This window comes from Diadema antillarum, unplaced genomic scaffold (assembly GCF_040938485.1).
Source record: "Diadema antillarum isolate AM-2024a unplaced genomic scaffold, OU_Dant_1.0 scf00000199, whole genome shotgun sequence".
In the NCBI taxonomy this organism is placed as follows: domain Eukaryota; kingdom Metazoa; phylum Echinodermata; class Echinoidea; order Diadematoida; family Diadematidae; genus Diadema; species Diadema antillarum.
In genome coordinates this window covers 412,725-436,762 of record NW_027271088.1, presented here as the reverse complement: position 1 = coordinate 436,762, position 24,038 = coordinate 412,725, and positions in this window count along the sequence as shown.

Here is a 24,038-nt window from a genome sequence, read left to right as displayed (position 1 = left end):
TGAAGAAAAAAAGTAAAATAACTAAGTATTTTGTTTCGTGATCTTGTGGGGTTCGAACCCGCAACCTCACGTCTCTGAGACGTCGCCTTTAACCACTCGGCCATACGTCTCGGCGAGAAAATATGAGGAACGTAAACTTATGTATGTGAAAGCTGAATCGGGAATCGTTTTGTCCACATTCCATTCTCATTTTCAGTTTTAAACTGCAAAATTGTCAACCTGATGATGCGATTCCAAAAAATAAAATGCATGATTACTGAAGCTTATTGTCTCAGCTACAACATACTTAAGTTTCAGAGGAAATGAAGCAAAATCAGCTGAGATAAAGGTGCTTAAACGTTGTCAAGTCAATGCATGGTTTAAAAAAAAATCACCTCCCGTAGACATAACACGTAAACTTGTCCGATTTTGCATCTTTACCTTTAATCACAATTTAAGGTATGATGACATCATCAAATTTCAAAACCATGACTTGGACTTAAAAGGCAAATGTTCAAAGTACAACATATCTGAATTTGGGATAATATTGAGCTTAAACAACAGAGATACGAGCAAATGAAGGTCAGAAACAGTACCTCAAAAAAATTAATTCCACTTTTTTGATTTCAGATGATGATATGATGACGTCATAATGTATTTAGGGAAATATTGATACTTGAAACGTTATTTCCAATTCATATGCTTTTGTAATATGCAATAAAAACATAGGGTCACCTGACGTTTTAAAGAGCTATGGCGAAATAAACAAAGACATGTTTTTCGCTATATTTCCACACAGACGCGCACACGAAATTTCAACTTTGACGCCAGCGCATTCCTTTGTTATAGGTCGAAATTGATCGGAAATCAATGGATATTGTTACTTAATGTATCAGGAATCCAAATCTGTCAAAGAATGTGCATTTTCATGTTGCTTACGCGCACTACGCGCGAAAATACGCGGGCAGTCGCCTACGCGCGGAACGCTTAAAATTGTCTGAAACTTCGAGATTTCCCATTGGGACGTTGTTTTGAGACTTTAAAAAGTTTGACGCGCGCGTACGCGCGCGTAAAGATGTCCTTGGTAATTAGCATTACAAAGTAAGATAGAGCGTGACCTGAACTATATGTCCACCGAAAATGATACAGAAATGTCCTTTAGTTATGAAGTTATGATCGATCATGTAACATGTCCGAAAATCACAAAATGGCGCCTAGATGACGTCATAGATACGTTACTGTCATGAAAAGCTTATTGTGGCTAGATATTGTCATGAGACATGTTGACTGAAAATGTCATGTTATCCCGTCATGTCAATGTTGAGATATTCACGACACAAAATGTGCCAGAAAGAAAGAAGAACGAGACATGAAAACTCGTCACATTGAGGACGAGTTAGGTGATACGCTTGTGGTCATCAGATGACAGTCATCTGTGATCGACAAAGAAAAGAATGTGATATAGGCACCTTGAAGTTATATTGAGCGTGCATGCGAAACCGTTTCTGTAACCACTCGGCCACGGGTCATCCACGGAAATGGTAAGACAGAAAAACAACAACAATGTATAGATATAACGGGGGGAAAGTCAATGCCCACTCAACTAACGCGGCCGTGTGAACATCTATTGCATTGCTAGACGGAAAAGCGGCCTTGTAACGACTGAGGTCGCTATACCATTTCTGGCAACTTGGGAAAAATACGTCCCGCAGACATAAAACCTATAATCGGCTGGTTTTGATACCTTGCCTTTAATCACAATTTTCAGTGTAATGACGTCATCAAATTACAAAACAATGACATGGTCTTGAAAGAAAATTGTTCAAAGTACAACACCTCAGTCGTCGTCATTACATACTATGATCGGTTTGACAAAGTCAACCTGCAAAATTTTGCTGCAGTCGAAGCAATGTGGTCTCCAACACACAAAAAAGAGGGATATGGCGTGTGTGTGTGTCTGTGTGTGTGTATAGGTGCGTTTATATACGAACGTGATTTCTACATGGACGAATATGTAATACAAAATTGAAGAAAAAAAAAACAGTAAAGTAGCTAAGTATTTTGTTTCGTGATCTTGTGAGGTTCGAACCCGCAACCTCACGTCTCTGAGACGTCGCCTTTAACCACTCGGCGACACGTCTCGACGGGAAAATATGGGGAACGTTATGGACTTGAAAGACAGTTGTTCAATATATAACACATTCATCATACGTTGTCAGTTTGCTATTGACATGACGATCTATCACATGAATATGAGGGAGGCATTAGTACCTGTATGAAATTATTATAGGCATGGTTATCAAATTGCCCTAAAATATCCTTATAATTGCCTTATTTTTACACACAGTTACGCTATCCCTTTAAACTCGTCACAGTTTAATTAGAATCATTAACATCATACATTAGTACCATATTCAGTTCCATAGCTGATCACGTTTGCTAATCAATTAAGAGTAATTGTCTAGAATGTGTCATATGGCCAACCTGTATACACACGTATATACACACACACAATGCTAAATGTATGTATCAAACATCTGTAACACAGCTTTGAACTAACTATAGGAATTATCGCTGCACTTATCATCCATACTTTTTATCACTATCTGAAACTCCACAAAAACCACTAATTGACAAATAATCATCAATACAGAAGACTGAATACCTTTTTTACAATGTATAGCTTGTTACATGTATAAATCAGCACAAAGTAACCACGACTACATTGTGTTACTGAATTGATATGAACAAATTTCATTTTGTTACAGTATACTGTATCAGTTTGAAAAGCCCAACCTGCAAAACTATAATTTTGCAGCAGACGAAGTAATGCAGTCTCCAACGCAAAACAAAGGTATACTGTGTGAGTGTGTGCGTATAGGTGTGTTTACATGCAAACGTGATTTCTACATGGACGAAGGTGTAGTACTCCATTGAAGAAAAAAAGTTAAAAAAAAATTATTATTTTCTTTCGTGCTCTTGTGAGGATCGAACCCGTACGTGTGCAACCTCACGTTTCTAAGACGACGCCTCTAACCACTCGGCCATACGTCTCGACGAGAAAATTAGAGGAACGTAAGCTTATGTACGTGAAAGATGAATCACGAATCGTTTGGTCCGCATTCCATTCTCATTTTCAGTTTTAAATTGCAAAATTGTCAACCTCATGAGGAGATTTCAAAGAATAAAATGCATGATTACTGCAGCTTATTGTCACATCTACAACATAAATAAGTTTCAGAGGAAATGAAGCAAAATCAGCTGAGATAAAGGTGCTTAAACGTTGTCAAGTCAATGCATGGTTTCTAAAAAAATCACCTCCCATAGACAATACACGTAAACTTGTCCGATTTTGCGTCTTTACCTTTAAACACAATTTAAAGCATGATGACGTCATCAAATTTCAAAACCATGACATGGACTTGAAAGGCAAATGTTCAAAGTACAACATATCTGAATTTGGGATAATATTGAGCTTAAACAACAGAGATACGAGCAAATGAATGTCAGAAACAGTACCTCAAAAAAATTAATTCCACTTTTTTGATTTCAGATGACGATATGATGACGTCATAATGTAATTATGGAAATAATGATACTTGAAACGTCAAGTCCAATTTATATGCTTTTGTAATATGCAATAAAAACATAGGGTCACCTGACGTTTTAAAGAGCTATGGCGAAATAAACAAAGACATGTTTTTTCACTATATTTGCACATAGACGCGCAGGCGAAATTTGAACTTTGACGCAAGTGCATTGCTTTGTTATTTGTAGGAATCGATTAGAAATCAATGGATATTGTTGCTCAAAGTATCAGGAATCCAAATCTGTCAAAAAAAGTGTATTTTCATGTTGCTGACGCGCTGTGCGCGCGAAAATGCGCGGACGGACGCGCACGCGCAAAATTGTTTGAAACGCATAAAATTGTCTGAAACTTCGAGATTTCCCATTGGAAAGTTGTTTTGAGCCTTTTAAAATTTTGACGCGCGCTTACGCGCACTTAATGATGTCCTAGGTAATTAGCATCAAAAGAAGTAAGATAGAACGTGACCTGAACTTTATGTCCACAAAAAATGATACAGAAATGACCTTTAGTTATGAAGTTATGATCGATCATGTAACATGGTCCAAAAATCACAAAATGGCGCCTAGACGACGTCATAGATATGTTACTGTCATGAAAACCTTATTGTGGCTAGATATTGTCATGAGACATGTTCCCTGAAAATGTCATGTTATTCCGTAATGTCATTCTTGAGATATTGATGACACAAAATTGTCCAGAAAGAAAGAAGAATAAAAAGAAATAAAGAGAGATTTTGACAATCACAATAGGTGATACGCTGATAGCGTATCACCTAATAACGAGACATGAAAACTCGTCACATTGAGGACGAGTTAGGTGATACGCTTGTGGTCATCAGATGACGGTCATCTGTGATCGACAAGAAAGAATGTGATATAGGCACCTTGAAGTTATATTGAGCGTGCATGCGAAACCGTTTCTGTAACCACTCGGCCGCGGGTCATCCACGGAAATGGTAAGAAAAAAACAACAACAATGTATAGATACGAGACATGAAAACTCGTCACATTGAGGACGAGTTAGGTGATACGCTTGTGGTCATGAGATGACAGTCATCTGTGATCGACAAAGAAAAGAATGTGATATAGGCACCTTGAAGTTATATTGAGCGTGCATGCGAAACCGTATCTGTAACCACTCGACCACGGGTCATCCACGGAAATGGTAAGACAAAAAAACAACAACAATGTATAGATATAACGGGGGGAAAGTCAATGCCCACTCAACTAACGTGGCCGTGTGAACATCTATTGCATTGCTAGACGGAAAAGCGGCCTTGTAACGACTGAGGTCGCTATGCCATTTCTGGCAACTTGGGAAAAATACGTCCCGCAGACATAAAACCTATAATCGGCTGGTTTTGATACCTTGCCTTTAATCACAATTTTCAGTGTAATGACGTCATCAAATTACAAAACAATGACATGGTCTTGAAAGAAAATTGTTCAAAGTACAACACCTCAGTCGTCGTCATTACATACTATGATCGGTTTGACAAAGTCAACCTGCAAAATGTTGCTGCAGTCGAAGCAATGTGGTCTCCAACACACAAAAAAGAGGGATATGGCGTGTGTGTGTGTCTGTGTGTGTGTATAGGTGCGTTTATATACGAACGTGATTTCTACATGGACGAATATGTAATACAAAATTGAAGAAAAAAAAACAGTAAAGTAGCTAATTATTTTGTTTCGTGATCTTGTGGGGTTCGAACCCGCAACCTCACGTCTCTGAGACGTCGCCTTTAACCACTCGGCGACACGTCTCGACGGGAAAATATGGGGAACGTTATGGACTTGAAAGACAGTTGTTCAATATATAACACATTCATCGTACGTTGTCAGTTTGCTATTGACATGACGATCTATCATTTGAATATGAGGCAGGCATTAGTACCTGTATGAAATTATTATAGGCATGGTTATCAAATTGCCCTAAAATATCCTTATAATTGCCTTATTTTTACACACAGTTACGCTATCCCTTTAAACTCGTCACAGTTTAATCAGAATCATTAACATCATACATTAGTACCATATTCAGTTCCATAGCTGATCACGTTTGCTAATCAATTAAGAGTAATTGTCTAGCATGTGTCATATGGCCAACCTGTATACACACGTATATACACACACACAATGCTAAATGTATGTATCAAACATCTGTAACACAGCTTTGAACTAACTATAGGAATTATCGCTGCACTTATCATCCATACTTTTTATCACTATCTGAAACTCCACAAAAACCACTAATTGACAAATAATCATCAATACAGAAGACTGAATACCTTTTTTACAATGTATAGCTTGTTACATGTATAAATCAGCACAAAGTAACCACGACTACATTGTGTTACTGAATTAATATGAACAAATTTCATGTTGTGACAGTATACTATATCAGTTTGAAAAGCCCAACCTGCAAAACTATAATTTTGCAGCAGTCGAAGTAATGCAGTCTCCAACGCAAAACAAAGGTATACTGTGTGAGTGTGTGCGTATAGGTGTGTTTACATGCAAACGTGATTTCTACATGGACGAAGGTGTAGTACTCTATTGAAGAAAAAAAGTAAAAAAAATATATTATTTTCTTTCGTGCTCTTGTGAGGATCGAACCCGTACGTGTGCAACCTCACGTTTCTAAGACGACGCCTCTAACCACTCGACCATACGTCTCGACGAGAAAATTAGAGGAACGTAAGCTTATGTACGTGAAAGATGAATCAGGAATCGTTTGGTCCGCATTCCATTCTCATTTTCAGTTTTAAATTGCAAAATTGTCAACCTCATGAGGAGATTTCAAAGAATAAAATGCATGATTACTGCAGCTTATTGTCACAGCTACAACATAAATAAGTTTCAGAGGAAATGAAGCAAAATCAGCTGAGATAAAGGTGCTTAAACGTTGTCAAGTCAATGCATGGTTTCTAAAAAAATCACCTCCCATAGACAATACACGTAAACTTGTCCGATTTTGCGTCTTTACCTTTAAACACAATTTAAAGCATGATGACGTCATCAAATTTCAAAACCATGACATGGACTTGAAAGGCAAATGTTCAAAGTACAACATATCTGAATTTGGGATAATATTGAGCTTAAACAACAGAGATACGAGCAAATGAATGTCAGAAACAGTACCTCAAAAAAATTAATTCCACTTTTTTGATTTCAGATGACGATATGATGACGTCATAATGTAATTATGGAAATAATGATACTTGAAACGTCATGTCCAATTTATATGCTTTTGTAATATGCAATAAAAACATAGGGTCACCTGACGTTTTAAAGAGCTATGGCGAAATAAACAAAGACATGTTTTTTCACTATATTTGCACATAGACGCGCACGCGAAATTTGAACTTTGACGCAAGTGCATTGCTTTGTTATTTGTAGGAATCGATTAGAAATCAATGGATATTGTTGCTCAAAGTATCAGGAATCCAAATCTGTCAAAAAAAGTGTATTTTCATGTTGCTGACGCGCTGTGCGCGCGAAAATGCGCGGACGGACGCGCACGCGCAAAATTGTTTGAAACGCATAAAATTGTCTGAAACTTCGAGATTTCCCATTGGAAAGTTGTTTTGAGCCTTTTAAAATTTTGACGCGCGCTTACGCGCACTTAATGATGTCCTAGGTAATTAGCATCAAAAGAAGTAAGATAGAACGTGACCTGAACTTTATGTCCACAAAAAATGATACAGAAATGACCTTTAGTTATGAAGTTATGATCGATCATGTAACATGGTCCAAAAATCACAAAATGGCGCCTAGACGACGTCATAGATATGTTACTGTCATGAAAACCTTATTGTGGCTAGATATTGTCATGAGACATGTTCCCTGAAAATGTCATGTTATTCCGTAATGTCATTCTTGAGATATTGATGACACAAAATTGTCCAGAAAGAAAGAAGAATAAAAAGAAACTAGACTCGGAATTTGTCAACACTGACAAATTAGGTGATCCGATCTCTTCGAAAGTCAATGATTTGAGTCCTGATCCCAATAGGCATGACCGTAAAGGTTCATCTGTGGTTATGGACATTGGCCGTGTGATGTTTGGATTCTCATTTAAAAAAAAGGGAGTCGGGTTTGCCATCTTTGGTACCATATTCCGTATACACTATAACGAAGATACAGAATAAAGTATATTTGACCATTGACCCCACTTTGCACAGCCAAGATGGCATCTGAGAAAGAAATGGTTATTTTGTGAAATGATCCTGGTAACGTGATCTTTGTGTGTGCAAAATATTGGAAAGATAGGACATGTATTCACCAAGATACAGGATGAAACATTTATGACCTTTGACCATAATTTACATACCCAAGATGGTGTCTGATCAAGAAGTTGTTATTTTATGAAATAATGTAGGTGACATGAACTAAACATGTGCAAAATATGGGATTGATAACCATTGTTGTTCTTCATCTATTGCACAGAATGTAGTAGAAAGAAAGAAAAATAAAGAAAAAATTATGTTATTTTATAGAAATTTGAAGGAGAAGCATTAAAAAATCAGAAAAAGATAAAAATAGGAAGGGAGATTAAGACTAAATAAAGAAAAAGAAGAAAAAAAGAGTTTGAAAAAAAAAATATTGGCAAGGGTGAGGCTCGAACCAGGGACCTTAGGATTACGAGTCGGATGCGCTATGCAATGACCTATTTCATGCTCCATAGGCCCTGTGTATTAAGCAAAATGACGCTGCATCGAAGCCACGTGCCATTTTCAACCAAGTTTTTCGACGTGATGCCGGCCTCGTATGAAAAAATGGAGGGCACATTAACGATAGCCCAAAGTCTCAGCTACAACATACTAAAATCTGGGAAAAATTCACCGAAGCATAAGTGAGCTAATGCTCGAAAAAGATAGTCATGTCAATTTTCACTGCCAGAAAAACTGCTCTCCCATAGAGATAACACGTAAACTGGTCAAATTTGACAAGATTACATTTAATCCATTTTTACGAGGTGATGCCGCCATCCAATCAAAATGTTGTAAGTACATTAATGAAAGAACATTTAATAAGCTACAACATACTGAAATCTGGGTGAAAATTGGCAAAGGATAAGTGAGATACGCCCAAGTAAACTTGAAAATTGATGACGTCATTTTGAAAATTTACTTTTTTTACTTTATTAAGAAATTTGATATCTTTGAATCACTTTTTCAGTATCGCCAACCCATAAACTGACATGTACAACTCATCAGCTTTCAGAATATGTAAAGAAAATTGGGGGTCACCGTCCATCCTGACGAGTAAAATCGGATTTAAAATTGGCGGTTTTGGGGCATTGTTGTACTGTATATCGCCATTGACGCGCGCGCGGAATTTCAACTTTGACAGTCCCGTATGACGTCATATTGAGTCGGATTGACTTGAAACTTGCTAGAAATATTCCTTGACTTTTCAGACATCCGATAAATGTAAAAAATCGGGAAATTTCTGTTGCATATGAGCTGTACGTGCGTATATGTGCGCGCGCGTACGCGTCCGTCCAATTTTTTCAATTTTTCAAAAAATGCTCCAAATGGTCTGAAACGTATGCAAAAAAAATTTGAGCTTGATTGGAGCATACAAATATTTCAACGCGCGCGTACGCGCACGTCTTTACGATGCGAGGAATTCTGAAAATATGGGTAGAATTCCCTTGAATTGAAATTTATGTGACGTAAATTTCATTGAGAAATTCCACTCCATTAATGAGATATGATTGAAAATGTGTTTTCATATAATGACGTCATAGTGACGTCACGGTCGACTGATCACTACGATTTTACTTGACATGTCGTCTTTGGGACATGATACACATATGGTATAAGTTTGACATTCATAGGCAATGCACTTTCTGAGCTAGTCTCTACACAACTTTTGCGGAGAAATAAAGAAGAAGAAGAAGAAGAAGAAGAAGAACAAAGAATCAGTACAGATACAGAAGGTGATCCGAGAGGATTCTCGGATCACCTAATAAAGAGAGATTTTGACAATCACAATAGGTGATACGCTGATAGCGTATCACCTAATAAAAAGAAATAAAGAGAGATTTTGACAATCACAATAGGTGATACGCTGATAGCGTATCACCTAATAAGCGGAAGTGAAGTGAAAAAGTCGATCCCGATCAACACGATTAAGGAGCACGATTAGATGAGATTTGCTGCGTTTACTGTAGATAGGATCCCAGACGATCTGAGGCAATGATCACGATCAAAAACTAATCTGATAAGACCATCACGCTTGCTCCACGATTAAGACCACGATTTCAATCGTGGCGCCAATCGTGATAGTGGGAACCCCGCTTCAGCGAACAACAGGATTTACAGATCATGACTTGAAGCACGCCCTCTAGACATGAATCTAGATAATTTATTATCATTGCTAATACAGGGCGAAAATAGTCGACTATCAAACTACACTAGACTAGCCTGTTTTTTTTTTGTGTGTGTGTGTGTGGGTGTGTGTGTATTTCTTTTGTTCACGGTCTACTTTAGAACTTGAATGCTGTTTTTTATGCAAAACTAATTACAAGAAGTCACTGAGGTTATTGTTGGAAAAGTTACATTTCTTCTTCATTACAGCAGGACACAATACTTCTTTCAATCTCTTAATGTCCATTCACCTTTAATTAACATTAAAACATGAAGTAATACTCATTTACCACACCGGAATTTCTAACTGCGATAGCCTCTAAACCCCTTAAAAGATAATCGATGTTTCAGTGCGGAAGGGGGAATTCATTTTAGGCTAGTGCAACTTTTGATACGTTCTACAGCTAAATAGTATAGCGCTTTTGTACCATTAACAAGCGCGACAAAAAAAAAATGCAGAACTGAACTTAAAACTGAACATCAAATACAGCGTGTAGGATTGTTAGAGGTATAGCCCAACTAACTTTGCGATTTACATGGCGTTTAGCAAAGTTTGAAGTCAAAAATTCCGAGTTAAGGTTTGAAATCTGTACCATTAGGAATACAGTCCGTCTAAGGCAACCCGAGTAAGACAATGCTTTGCTAGGGTTTTCGACACCGTTTTGTCTTACCAGCCAAGCTTCTTATCTGCACAGTTAATCCCTTGTACAAACATTGACCTATAACAGAAGAAAGTACTCCTTTGAATCCATACACGAGTGGCAAAATTAATCTAACTGGCAAAGGGTCCGGAATTCAGACTACCCTTATCTAGAAAACGGTGTCGAAATAATCCCCAGACCCGAGTTGGGAAAGATTTTAGACGTGCAACTCCTCCTCCAACTCGGGTTTGAGGATTATTTCAGCACCAGTTTGTAGATGTGTAGTCTACATCAAAGACACTTATACATTTGCGGCAGTGGAAATGCATTGCTGATGACCAAATTACTTCTTGTTGCATGATTGTGATGTGGGCATCGTAATATTGTGTTAATTTTCTACCAAACACAAGCTGCACGATTTTTTTTTATTACGTATTCAAGAAAGTGCAATCTTTATTTGTGCAGGAATTTTTTTTTCTCTGCAAGAGCACTTCACAGTTCTTTACCACTCTAGTCTAGGGATTGATTCAACACTGTTTTAGGGGATTGCAAGGTCTAAAACCTGAATTGTATAAAGTATCATATTCTGGGAGGTGGGGAAGTCTCTTCCAACCTCCCCGGCATGATTGTAGAAATGGCAGAGAGAATACTCATGACAACATAGCAACAGCAATGTGCGGCAAAGCACACTGATGTGTGCGTGCACCCATGCATGCAGTCATTTTACACTTGCCAGACTGAGATAAAAACAAAGGAGGGGGGGGGGGTCTCTGTCATGAGAGAGCTAACCGTTGGTAATGCTGGGTATGGCAGTCAAATCCTAATAGGATTAAGATAGCAGCTTCTCTTGTGTAAACATTCAAAACGGTGAGTTCAATTTAGACGAGGTGTTCTCGTCATGATTGTTCTAATAAGCTTCGATGAATTTTTATAAGACTCGTGGACCTCATTACTTTGGGTTCATGATTTAGGAATATAAAAATCGTTACTTATAGAAGCATAAGAGTCATGCACTTACAGTGACATAGGGAAGTTCGAGCAGTTACGACAGGGCTCAAGCAGAGGTCAGCGACTTTGAGCTACGTGGTATTTTTGCATCAATTGACTTGTACATCATTTACATAGAATTAACCGGCAACAAAGATTGCCGAAATTGTGTCCTTTAGCGGAGCTGGTAGGAGTTTTTGAGACAAAAGTACTTGTAAATATGATAATTATTGTTGTATCGTGGACCTCATTAGTTTGGGTTCATGATTTAGGAATATAAAAATCATTACTTATAGAAGCATAAGAGTCATGCACTTACAGCGACGTAGGGAAGTTCGAGCAGTTACGACAGGGCTCAAGCAGAGGTCAGCGACTTAACGAGCTACGTGGCATTTTTGCATCAGTTGACTTGTACATCATTTACAGAGAATTAACCGGCAAAAAGATTGCCGAAATTATGTCCTTTAGCGGAGCTGGTAGGAGGTTTTGAGACAAAAGTACTTGTAAATATCATGATAATTATTGTTGTATCTGTCTCTATAGGGAAAAAGGGTCTCATACCTTTTTGTGTGTGTGTGTGAAATACAGATACAGCTACAGACTGAATACCATTGTTGCAAATACTAATATTTGACTTGAGTTTGGCTGATCTGTTTATTTGCAATAACATTATGTGTATATTGGAAGCATGCCAGAGACACTTGGTGAAAACGTCCGTTTAATGTAAAAAAAGCGATAACAGCATTAAATATCAAGTTTGGCTGAGACGTGAATTAAAAACTTTTATTGGCTAATTGTATCAACGGCAGATGTCACATTTGTAAGCTTTGCATAAGAAAAAGAACGAGACTAAGAATTACTTTCAGTAATTGTAAAGGAGTGCACAATAGCATGGAGTTGTTAGTACATGTAACAGCATTTAATGACTGCCAAAATATACACAGTCAAATCACGTAGAGATAATCCCCACGATAAGAGGCTTTTACTGTCTCTTTATACGGTTGTTCGTATTATTTTGGTGAGTTCAACGTGAGATCGATAATAATCATAGATTCTTACAATCAAGGACATCTCAGTATTCCCTCATGATTGATTGCGGGCCATTACACTGGTACTTAACATGACGTGCGATTTTTCTTCATGTAATACAGTACTGAGCTCGCCGGAGCATTCACCCGACGACGAACTTGCGCCACCAAGCTACGGAGAATGCACAACTGTCGATCACGTGACCCCTGGAGACGCCACTGGCTTCAAGAAGAGTAGACGCGGCGAGTCGTCCCCTCTCGGAAGTTTCCACGACATCTATGGGCACATCGAAGTGAAGGCACAGATTGAAACGCAGTAAAGTACATGCGGAATACGCACACCGTTACTAGATCATGGAGCTAGATCCGTAAAATACGTCGTTGGCTCTTTACACCCTGGGATTGGCCTTAGGTTGGTATTACTACAAGTGCGAGAAAATATGTGTAAGCCTGAAGAATAAAACTTCAAAAACAACAAAGCTTCCTCATTGCATATCTTATTTGAAAACAAATCGGAAATTCAATGACGTGAGAGGGATATCACTGCCTTTCGCCTGGGGGCACCTACACGATGATCAGAAATCAGGTATCGCATTTCTTGGAGAGATGTGTTTCCAATGGTTCCAGTGGGTCGCTAGTAATCAGCTCTCCCTGATGAGCAAGCGGGTCAGGGACTTCTCGTGACAAAAACAGGAAACGAAGATCCCAAACAAGAAACGTCATATACTGAATAATGCAGTACCATGCATTCTATTCCATGTGATGTCATCTCTTTGAAACTGGACAGCAATGGTATAAATGCGATAAACCTTGCTTAACCAATTCCACATACACCGTATTGAATCTGCGACCCTGATCAATCAGATTTATCAGATTGAATGCATATTGTTGACGTTTCTCGATCAGTAGTGTGTGCATGACTAAACAGATTATGTGAAAACGGATTGATTACAGACTTGAACGTAATCTCAGTTTACATGAAACCGCACTCATAAATATGCCACTATATCAACTAGTCACTCCGTTTTATACACGTTTAATTTTGCAAATTTGTAACATACAAATTTCTATCTTTCTGCCTCAAATGCGTTTAGATTACAAACTATATTTCGTTACCAACATGATACTTGTGCCTCTCAGGTTTCGTATACACATATTATATTCCGTAAATACATATTTATGCATGCATTCAAAATGAAATTTAAATGAAGAAGTTCATAAGTTGCTGATAGAATGGTTCTAATGATTACCTCAACACTTTTGAAGGGGTGGAAAATTCACACATATCTACAGTTCCCTCTCTAGCTCGTTTACATTAAAAGGGAAAATAGTGTTTTATGTGGCCTCGAGATCTCTTTATGCTACCTAGCAATTAATTTATCGAAGTAAAAAGCGATTTTTGACGTGTATCGATCAAAGTTCTCTTTTGATATCATTCTGCTACATCTTCAACCTCAACATGAGTCATATTCCTCGTGGTTGGAGTCACGTAAATGGACGTAATTCTGATACTTCGTAAGTTTCATTGGCTTTGAGAAATATCAGACCTGTGTGCCGTTTTCGTTGCAATATGTCTGAGTACCATCACTTCTATAAAAAAAAATGACGAAAATAAAATTCAAAGCAAGACTCAAATGTGTAACTTAAACTCTGTTCTGGTTTCTCTAAGTATGAAAGCTCATTTCAAGTACAATTTTGTATGCGTGTAATTTCAAGTACAATTTTGTATGCGTGTAAGTGTAAAAACAAATGATTATTTTCTATATCATCGTCCTGAGCGTTAAAATAAAAATTACCCATCTCTAAATGTTTCCAGAAACGATGGACCCGAGTGTCCTCAATCTTACCTGTAGAAAGCTGTACATCATTGAAAAGAAAAGTCAGCTTCATATAGCCTGAGGCTAGATATTATATTGTTCCGAAATGGCTCAAGAGCTCACACCAATTATTGCATCCCATTACATGCTTATTAGTTTATCTATCAGCATGATCAGTAGCATCGTTTAAGTTTGACTTTGGAAACATTCCGGCAACGCCTTGGAAATTGAATTGTGTTGGCGAGAAAACAATTTCATCTACGCGCCGCTCGTTATGACGTAATTCCGTCTTGTAATTCCTTTCTGAAGAAAATTTCCTAAATAATGATTTTTCTTTTTGCTCGTAGCGATAATTATATATAGAGTGGCTCTTGGTAGTAAAATAAAAGACTTAGCGCATATACCTCAAAGGATCGAGCTTTGATCATCTCTACCAAGTGTCTACCAAAGGGAAAGATGCCTGATTATCCTCCGAACTAATTTGGTGCGTGCATAGAAGCGCTGAGATATATTTCCGAAAATGTTTCAGGACCTTCACAATCTTGAGTCATATTACATCGATAACTGCTTTGAACATTACATTATTTGTGTTTTTCCCACCGAAGAGGATGCACTTTTCGCTCATTGTGAAAATTGCATCTCAGATGGCCCATACTGCATACTGATTGCCACTCGCCTTTGATGAATGGCAAGGTTCGTGTACCCATTCGTGGGAGCAGTCATAAGTAGTTTACTTTCATCTATACTGTAGTTGCATTTTGTTCTCTCAGGAGACCATCTCTAGCCACACAAGATGTTTCAGCACAGCCTTTCATCGGAATAAGGTTGGGTTGATACATTTCGAGACATTCTGTGGAAGATGAAAAAACACAACTGATGATCAAGAATTAGAAGCCTTGATCAGTTAATTAATAGAACATAACGCGATTTAATGACTAATTCTGTGAGAGGTGTAGAGATCTTTAAGGAATGTGAAATTGGACAAGAATCACTAACAGACTTGTACAAGTTTTGTTTTAACATGGTATAACGTTTTGCAGCATTTTGCCGCCAAATCGAGGGTTAACTTATTGGTTGAATTACTCTTTGCGGTAAGAAAAGTATAATATCCATCTGTATTTTGTGGTTGTGTTTACATGAATTATTGATTCAATGTTATTGCAAACTTAGGTCTTTCACAGCTCATATGCCTTGCAAAATTTTGGCAAGAGAGCACTTTTAAAGTATAGACAATTGGAAAGATAATGATGATGAATATGACAAGCCATAGAAATTAATGGTTAGAATTATGTTAATGATGACAAATTTTACAAAAAATGTGGTTATCATTTTGGTATCATTTATGATTACATACATAATAAACAAAGCATCGCAATTCGTGCTAAGAACGCGAGTAAAGGTAACATTTCGTGGCAACGACAAGAACAACAACAACAACTCAGAGTTGATGGAATATAATCCTGCATTAAAAAAAAGAACAGCAGTAAAACATTCTCAAATAACCTCAACATGTCTTTGCCGTGAACAATTTACTATGCCATCTTTGGTAAACATGGTTTTCTTTAACAAATACGACAACTGTGAGAGGGCGTACCGCCTTTTTTGCCTTTTGAAGCAGCAATGTTTTATTTTACCAAATGACTTTTTGATATCATAAGGAAGATGAATTCTCTCTTTTTTTTCTGAGATTGTGTATATCCATCCCCTGTTGTTGTTAACAGTGCACCTTTATTTTATGAGGGCTGTGTATACTACAAACAAATATTTGTAAACATATACGGTCTCTGTCGCTGAACTATTTCACGTTGCGCTGCCTCTTCCCACCTCAAAGAAATGGATTCATTGGCATTCATTTTGCTATATAACACGGGATGATAATGATAGCATGGTAAAAAGAGCCCCTTTAATCTTATGTTGATTAAGTATTGGAATTACACAGAAGCGGTTGCGCAAAATCGACATGTGCTCCAGTACGTGCACCGAAATGCCTCTGTAATACAAAGAGTGCACTTGTCAATGCTTACCATTGTGGTCACCTATGATGGATAAGTCGAAATATTTTAGGAAAGATGTTTGATATCTCTCCAATTTATAATTTCTATATGCTCTCAGCTGTTCATACACATATCTTATATCCTTACAGTACGTTGTGATGGAGTAAACGACATTTTTTCATGCCACAGTGCTATCTGCTCTCTGCGTGCTCATTTATTACTTCCTTTTCCTTTTCAAAGAATACCCGCTGTGCGAGTGCATTTTAGTGCAACCGATGATGCCTGCCTTGCCTGAACCTTTAAAAACTATGATTTCAAATCTTCAAATGATGTAGCCGCTGAAATTGATGTGAATTTAGCAGTGTCCTTGGCCTTGAGCAGACAGAATGAACCTTTCTTTTTTTTTTGGAGACATATCTTTCTTCATCATCAGCAGTGCACCTATACAGTTTGTACAAATGCAAAGTAACAGAAGAGAGAAAAAAATAGAAAAGGGAAAAAGGAAAAAAAAAAGGAAGATATTGAGGCTGGGAAAGGAAGTAGGAATAAATTAGTCTGACCAAAAAGAGAGGAGGAAGAGATAGAGAGGATGAGCAGGATGATCGCGAGCGAGGAGGAGTGTTTTAGTTTCGCTGAACCAGATAGAGTTTCAGGCGAAAAAGAACGTTAGTATAATCAGTCAATATGATACAACAAAACGCAACACTCGTGATCTTCTCTTCCCTCTAGAATCATATATCGCCATTGCGATACCATGAGTATCTCCCTCGAAAAAAAAGACATTGATTGAGTTACACGCATGCACACACACACACACACACATACGCACACACACACAAGAAAAAAGGTTCATCGCACTTCCCTACACGAAGCTCGATTTTCTTTTCGTGTGCTTGTTTCAAAATTCCTTCCAGGACTTTCCGATATCGATATTTCAGAAACTAGAAATGACTTATAATCCCGAATCTATATGAAGTACCTTTAATCAAACATACGTTTTTGATGATGAAAGAACGAGAGAAAGTGCAAGACTTCTTGAGGTGCTCCTTTTGCTTATATCAACATTATATAACCACCCATCTACCTATCTTTCTATCTTTAAATCACACACACACACACACACACACACTATATATATATATATACATATGTATATATATACATATGTATATATATAGTATATATACAATATATACATGTATATGAAGAAATTGAACTCAAAAGGGGTTATGAGCCATCTTTAATCACTATACAGTAAGTCAATCATCAAATAGTGAAATATAAACTCTCTTCAATTTCACCTCTCTTGTTGCATAATACGGAATGTTCCTTAAAGTCAGAATTAAATGTATGTTTTTTCTTATTATTTTGGGTTGTTTTTTTTTTTACCAGCTTTCATCTCAAAATCAATTTCTCAAATTGCAATTATGGAGATTACTCCATTTGCGATGAACCTCTTCATGCGTATTATATATATATATATATATATATATATATGCGCGCGTGTGTATATGCGTGTGTGAATGCGTTTATGATAAACATTAGATCACCCTTGTGTGTTGCATTTCAACCTACATATAATTTTGTTAAATGCGGCGTGATATGCAGCTTGGAATTTTCTATTTTCATATATCAGGTCCACGCAAGTAATTACCGACCAACACTATTCAGTGCAGATATACTTGGTTCACTGTACATTGAGATCTGTATTCCTAGTAGACGTACATGGGCAAAATGAAATAGATGCTATCTGAATAGGGTTGTACTTGTTTGAGTATTAATGACTTAATCTGTTTTGTGTTACAAATTCGCCGAAGCAATAAATTGAAGATCTTACTATTTGTGACCTTAAACCCGCCACAACTGACAACTCTGAGTGGGAGGCGACATCACGTGCTCAGATTACGAACATTTCCCCTAAATGTCACCCCCACATGCACACAACCTCGTCATCTGGTACACCAATCAATGTTGGAACTACAGTCACGTTTTGACATCGTTATCGATCTTCCAAAATCATCCCACTCATCACTTTATCAAACACAAGCCTCAAGTTGCGACAGACGTCGTAGATCAAGCACATAGGCTGACGTGTTTCAGATTAGACTTTCTCTCTCCTATATACTTACTCTTTTCACCACACAAGACGACAGCAAAAGAGCGATGCAGGGACATCGTACCACTAGGTAATAATGCTGTCAATGTGATGTGCATTCCGAGAGTATCAAGGCGTGCATCTCACAAGCTTCTTGGAATTTCATTGATCAAAATACGAAGAAATCAGCCAAAATGTCTACGTATCAGAAACACGAGAAAGTTGCATTACGAAAATGAAAGATTTTGTAACTGTCAATATGGCATCATTTACATGAACAATGTAAAAAATGCATAATTTTTGTAACGCAAAAGTCTCAAACTATACTATGTTGCTTTCTTTTGCAAGTTTAAAAGTTGCTGTTGCTTATATTGGACACTGAAAAATGGATGTCGCAGATTCCTGATGCATTGGTCTGTTCCATGGATTTGCTCCAGCTTTATAGCTTTAATAAATTTGGGAAAAGAGTTTATGACAAAATGTCGCAGCCATTCCACAACTTACCGGAACTCTCTTCTCCCTCGAGATGGACATATTCATTATATTTTCCCCCGTAGGATCGTATTTGAGCTAGTTTTTCACCCCATATTTACTCGGCAAAGACACGTGTTCAAGAAGTGGTCACGACCCCGCACTAATAAGGAATTTGACCATTTTATTGAAGATATCACTTGACTTTGCCGGAGGACACGCGAATCAAATCCGATAACAACTGAAGGAGACCTAGATCCCGGGGACATGGTGACTATCTACTGCAAAATTTTAATTCTTTTCCAAGTACTGACCGTCTACTTCTGAACTCCATATTATTGCTCGGGAGTTGTATGATTTATTACAGGGAGGTGATAAAACGCTGAACAATTAATAAAGTTCTGCGGCTGTGATCAACGCAATGCTTGACCGTCGTGTTTGCGCTGGGGCCGATATGAACTCATATTCAAAATATGAATTTTGGATGACATCAAATAAGAGGATAACATAGTTATACTGAATAATAACATAACGTCAGACGTCATCATCTTTCGCTAATTTTCCGGAGAATCAAATGTATCTAAAACAGTATAAAATCCTTCCAGTGGTTGCATATTCTCGGAAAAAAAAACAAGCCATGGATCAGATTTACTGTATATATTGTACATTGTAAAATAATGCCAGTGTCACATACCATTGCGCTATATATACTCATTACCTACGGGTTCCTAAATTTACATTATTCTGTGTACAGGACAAATGAGATAAATACATTTATACAATAAGATAAAAAGTTATCAAAATCACATAAGCCACTGTTGTCTTAAAAAATTACACATTATATCTTATTGCCTGCAAAGCGGCTAGAAACGTTAAAAACCTATTTCATGATAAACGATGCTCATTGAAAATAAAGACTTTGAGCACCAATGTGAACTATAGGGCCTACTGTCTGCAGTGATCTATCCTTATTCTGGCATAACATTACCTTTATTTTTGTTCGAAAGAGTAAACTCTACAAAGATAGCAAACATCAGGTAATAATGGCATTCATTAGCCTCCTAAAGTATAGGAAAATTAAGTCTGTGAAAATGAATGGCAGCAGACATCACCGTAATAATAGTTTTGATTAGCCTCAAAAGTATTGGGAGGTATTTAGAATCATATTCAATGTTAGTGGATTCTTGTAACAAATAGGTGACGTATAAAATCACATTGTGAACTGTACAGTGTACACTTTGCCCTGCTGAGCTTAATACGTTTCGATTCAATTAGGGCGTAACTTACGTCAGCAAATGGAGAACATTATGGAATGTCGTGTGGTCATAAGCGGGTAATTTCTCGGCTTCTGTACCCTTCAGTCTCCTGATCAAAACGCGTTGAGTAACATTTCGAAGAGTCGCGTCATGGGTGCCTCTGGCGGTATTTAGCTTAAATTTGGACCTCACAGAGATGAATTACTAGTGGAAAATAGCACTCCTCTTTTTCTGCGCCAGAAAAAAAGAACAACAACAACAACAGCAATAACAATGATAATAACCATGACATAATTCAATACCAACAACGTGCCCTCATCATCTCGCGTGCAGTGAGCCTGCATGGCTACGTTTATCATCATCGCTTTATGGCGATCAAACCGATATAGGTATTGTGGGAGCTAGGAGGCGAAGTTCACAAGTTTGCATTTTCGTCTTATAATTACTATTATTATTATCTTTATCATTTTTTCGTTTCGACAGTCAAATCGTATACACACACACTCGCGCACTCAAGCAAGCAAAGCAAACACACACAAATACGTTCTTATGTTTACGATACATCATAGGACTGTTCAACTTCTTGAACGCAATGAGAGAGGTAAATGTATAACATCATAAGTCTTGTGGGATTTAGAAATAAGATACATTGTAAACGTTAGTGCGAATAGAACGAGGAAAACGTGTGTGTGTGTGTGTGTGTGTGTGCGTGTGTGACTGTGCGTGTGTGTATGGGGGTGTGTCGGTGTAGTTAGATATTGCGTACTAGTTTATACATTTTTCTTTTTATGAATGACAAAGTATTTGTCTAAGCATGAGCAAATACAGAACGTTATCACAACAAAACGAATCGGTGTTTCATCCGGGCAACGCCATGGTTCTGCGAGCAAATTTTCATTCCCGCAGCTCTCTCTCTCTCTCTCTCTCTCTCTCTCTCGCCCTCTCTCTCACACACCCACAAACACACCCACACGTTCATACACGTACACATATAATAAAAGATAAGAATTAATTAATGAGTGCGGGAATGAGTATTTCCTCGATAATTTTTCAAAACTGAATCATTGACTCTTTTATTATCTTCATTAGATATGAAATCATCACTGTGACTTAAATTTTGGACATGCAAGTAACCATTTCATTTTATTTATTTGTTAATTCATTTGTACCGGAATGTAATGATTTACCTTGACTTAAATTTAACACTCAGTAACAATCTGACACGTGAGACTTTGGGGTACACTGTATACGGTGGGTTAAACACAATGATACCGCCTATAGCTTTCAAATCACGAAAATGTTCGCGTATGTATGTGTGCGAGGAGCCACAGTATATTAGCAGCTGCAGCATTGCATTATGCCTGTAGTGCTAAACACAACAATGACTAAAATTCTGGGATTTCGTGACATTGACTACTATAATTCATGCCGCAAATTTATCAACGTTTTCGCGAAATAACGCGGAAAGGAAGTACGATCAACACAATAAAACAACTGAACTACCGTTTTTTGGCTGTCATCGCAATAAACATGGAAAGCTCACAATGACGGATAAACGGCCTATGCAATTTCTGGTTAGAGGCAACGGCGTAGCCAGGATTTCATCTTAGGGGGGGCGGTTAGTCTGCGAGGGAGCGAAGCGACCGAGGCCGAGCGAGCGGAGCGAGCGAGGGGGGGGGGGGGGGAGGGTGTGGGAGAGGGGTGTCCCCCCTCCCACGGTAAGAACTTTTTGCATTTTGATGTTGTAAATGGTGCAATTTGATGCATGTTTTTGCGCGTTTTATCGACGTGAAACACTCCCACTTGTTTATGGTAGCAGTTTATTTTAATGTAGATTATTATTGAACAATTTGCCTATAAAATGGTATAATTTAGATACACTTCTTGTATTAATTCTTTTCACTAAATATCATGAACGCGACTGAACCCGAGCGAGCGGAGCGAGCGAGGGGGTAGGGGAGGGTGTGGGAGGGGGGGGGGTGTCCCCCCTCCCACGGTAAGAACTTTTTGCATTTTGATGTTGCAAATGGTGCAGTTTGATGCATGTTTTTGCGCGTTTTATCGACGTGAAACAGTCCCACTTGTTTAAGGTATATAGCAGTATATTTTAGTGTAGATTATTATGGAAGAATTTGCCTATAAAATGGTGTAATTTAAACACACTTCTTGTATTAATTCTTTTCACTGAATATCATGAACGCGACTGAACCTGGGCGAGCGGAGCGAGAGGGGGGAGGGGAGGGTGTGGGAGGGGGGTGTCCCCCATCCCACGGTAAGAACTTTTTGCATTTTGATATTGCAAATGGTGCATTTTGATGCATGTTTTTGCGCGTTTTATCGACGTGAAACAGTCCCACTTGTTTAAGGTAGCAGTGCATTTTAGTGTAGATTATTATGGAACAATTTGCCTTTAAAATGGTGTAATCTAAATGCACTTCTTGTATTAATTCTTTTCACTGAATATCATGAACGCGACTGAACCCGAGCAAGTGGAGCGAGCGAGGGGGGAGGGGAGGGTGTGGGAGGGGTTATCCCCCCTCCCACGGTGAGAACTTTTTGCATTTTGACGTTGCAAATGGTGCAATTTGATGCATGTTTTTGCGTGTTTTAACGAGTTGAAACAGTCCCACTTGTTTATGGTTGCAGTATATTTTAGTGTAGATTATTATTGAACAATTTGCCTATAAAATGGTATAATTTAAATACACTAGTCTTCTTGTATTAATTCTTACACTGAATATCATGAATGCTGTCTGTTCAGCAATCAAGCAGAAAAAGCATGCACACGAGGGTGTAGATAGGGGCATATCCCCTGCCACACGAAGGTGATTTTGCGTTTTCAGACCTGAAATTCGGCGATCTGGTGCAAAGTTTTGGTGCAATACTTTTTCATCGAAGTGTTAAAATCACGGAATTTAGCTCTTATTCCGAATGTGCACCATCTGTGTGTATGTATAAGTCTAGTGAGGTAGAGCTTAGGGGAAGGGGGATTCCCCCTCCGCACGCGGAGCTTTTGCGTTTTTAGAATTGAAATAAAGCGATCTGGGTATAGCCACAGTCTACTTCTATGCATGGCGGGGGGGGGGGGGGCGGGCGGGCGAGCAGGGAGAAGGCGTTGGCGAGTGTTATCTCCACCCTTCCCTTCCGATGGAGCTTTTGCCTTTTTAAGGTTGAAATTGAGATATCTATCGTATACGCATATTTGATGGAATCAACATTTGGGAAATCACCAAAAAAAAGAGAAAAAAATGGGGGGGGGGGGCTGAGGGAGGAAAGGGTCGATTAAAAGGGGAAATTCCCCTCATACATGAGGGAACCTTGAGTTTTCGGAATATAAGTGATAAGTCTTGTGCACTCAGAATTATTCATAATATTTTGTAAATCTAAAAAGTGTACTTAGCTAGGGAAAGAGGTACAGAGGGGGAGGGTTTGGGAGAGGGACACCCCTCCCAAGCACGAGAGATTTTGCATATTTTGAATTGAAATTCAACGATCTGGTGCACACTTTGAGTGAAATATTTTAAAAAATATATCTTATTTGATGAAAGGTTGCAAAGGAGAGCCGCTTCATGTGCATACAGTATACACGCATTTTTTTCCGCCTCCCAAATCCCCGGTCCAAATCTTAGGGGGGGGGGGGGGGAGGGGGCGACCGCCCCCATGCCCCCCCCCCCCCCCCCCCCCCGGCTACGCCAGTGGTTAGAGGAGCGGTCTGTGTATTGAAATGTTCCCATTCGTTGTGAGGCTTTTACTCCTTGAACACGCTCGAGACTTTCACGCCACATTGTCTGTAGTTTGTCTCTCA